This window comes from Terrapene carolina, unplaced genomic scaffold, assembly GCF_002925995.2.
Source record: "Terrapene carolina triunguis isolate 2854851 unplaced genomic scaffold, T_m_triunguis-2.0 Scaffold249, whole genome shotgun sequence".
In the NCBI taxonomy this organism is placed as follows: Eukaryota; Metazoa; Chordata; order Testudines; family Emydidae; genus Terrapene; species Terrapene triunguis.
In genome coordinates, this window is record NW_020664600.1 from 908,690 (window position 1) to 911,239 (window position 2,550).

A 2,550-nucleotide genomic window follows, 5' to 3' on the forward strand; every position below is an offset into this window, starting at 1 on the left:
TATTGCTTCTTGAAACTAGTCTCTTTAAGACCTTAAGCTTAGTATGCTCCAATACATCTGTTAGTCTTAAAGGTGCCACAGGACTCTCTATTGCTTCTTGAAACTAGTCTCTTTAAGACCTTAAGCTTAGTATGCGTGTTTTATTTTATTTGCTCAGCAATCTATTATGTTCTGTTTGCTATCCCTTATAATCTCTTAAAATCTGCCTTTTATAGTTAATAAATTTATTTTGTTTATTATTAAACCCAGTTGGTGCAATTTCTAACTGGGAGTGGGGAGGCAAGAAGCTATGTGCATCTCTCTCCACATTGAGGGAGAGGACGAATTTTTATGAGCTTGCGCTGTGCAGATCTTTCTATGCAGCCTAAGAGAGTATTATTTTGGGTTTATTCCCCAAAGGGGCTGTGCACGTGAGTGCTGGGTAAATCCTCTCACACAGAGCTGACTTCAGTCTGTGTCTGCAGCTAGCTGTGGCTCTACCTGTGTGTGTGTGTGTTGCAAGAGGCTGGAGAGCCTAATTCAGCGAACCAGGGAGAGGGAATCCAGGCTAGTGGAGCAGGAGGGGCTCAGTGAAACCCCAGTACATCAGGTGGCACCCCAGAAGGGGGGGTAACATTTCTGAAATTTATCTGTGTTCCCCATCCTGAGTTTCCAACCCCTAAGACTCACTCTAAGGCCAGATGCAGCAGTGATGTACAGATGAGGGTTAATGACCCTGCAGCCCCCTCCAGAGATGCCCGCTGTGTGAATATTCTCCGACACTCGGATCACACAGTGATAGGCTCCAGTACCAAACCAATAGAGCGAGGGTGTGGGGATAGATAGGTATAGAGATAGAGGAGGTGTATAGGAATAGATAGATAGATGGGTGTGTAGGGGATAGATCAGGGGTGGGAAAACTATGGCCCGTGGGTCACATCTGGCCCGTGGGACCATCCTGCCCGGCCCCCGAGCTCCTGGCCCAGGAGGCTCGCCCACGGCCCCTCCCCCGCTGTTTCCCCTCCCCCGCAGCCTCAGCTCGCTTGCTCCGCTGCCGGCGCAATGCTCTGGGCGGTGGGATTGTGAGCTCCTTGGGCAGCGCAGCTGCAGAGCCCGACCTGACCCAGTCTCTGTGTTGCGAGGAGCGCTGCCAGCCACCGGTGCTCCAGGCAGCGCAGCAAGGGGGCAGGGAGCAGGAGAGGTTGGATAGAGGGCAGGGGAGTTCGGGGTGGTGGTCAGGGAAAAGTGGATGGTGGTCAGGGGGGAAACGGGGTTGAATGGGGGCAGGAGTCAGGGGGGGGTAGTCAGGAAGGGGGGGAGGGTTGGATGGGGCAGCAGGGTCAGTCGGGGCAGGGGTTCTGGGGGCAGTCAGGGGACAGGGAGAAGGGGTGGTTGGCTGGGGCAGGAGTCCCGGGGGGGCATCAGGAATGAGAGGAGGGGTTGGATGGGGCGGCAGGGATCCGGGGGAAGTCAGGGGACAGGGAGTGGGGGTGTGTGGATGGGGCAGGGGTCCCAGAGGGGCCGCCAAGGAACTGGGGGGGTTGGATGGGGCAGGAGTCCCGGAGGGGGCAGATAGGAGGTGGGGGCCGGGCCACGACCCCCTCCCCTAACCGGCCCTCCATACAATTTATGAAACCCGATGCGGCCATCAGGCCAAAAAGTTTGCCCGCCCCTGGGATAGATGGTTGGATAGATAGATAGTGAAGGTATCTGGTGATAGATATTCTCCAGAGGTCCATATCTGAGGAATCACTATTGTATGAACTGATGCCAGGAGGTGCCTATCTGCCCTGTATTAGGCCCTGCCTGGGATTCAAGATGATGCATGTTTCCCTGGAGCTGTCCTTGTTGGTTGCATACATGGAAAGGGCTCAGGATGCAGAGGAGACAATGGGTGCCTAGGGATTGTCTCTGTCTCTTTCTCTCTCAGGAGCCATCCCCATGGGGCTGCTTTGCGCTCTGGCAACTCATGAAGCAGGGTCACTGCCCTGGTAGCTGAGCTCAGGCTTAGTTAAGCAGCCATCTCTCCAGTGGTATGCGCTGGCTGGGAGCAGGGCAAGGTAATGGAGCAGCTGATACAGGAGAGTAATATAATTAATGCCAATCAACATGGGTTTATGGAAAATAGATCCTGTGGATATAACTGGATATCTTTTTCTGATGAGATTACAAGTTTGGTTGAGAAAGGTAACAGTGTTGATGTAATAGACTTCTGTAAGATGTTTGACTTGGTACCACTCAACATTTTGATTAAAAAATGACAATGATATAAAATTAACATGACGCACATGAAATGGATTAAAAGCTGGTAACAGATAGGTCTCAAAATGTAACTGTAAATAGGGAATTATCATTGAATGGGTGTGTTTCCAGTGGGGTCCCGCAGGGATTGATTCTTGGCCCCAGACTATTTAACATTTTTATCCATGACCTGGAGGAAAACCTACAATCATCACTGATAAAGTTTGCAGATGACACAAAAATTGGGGGAGTGATAAATAATGAAGAGGACAGGTCACTGACACAGAGCAATCTGAATCAATTGGTAAACTGGGCACATGGAAACAATAT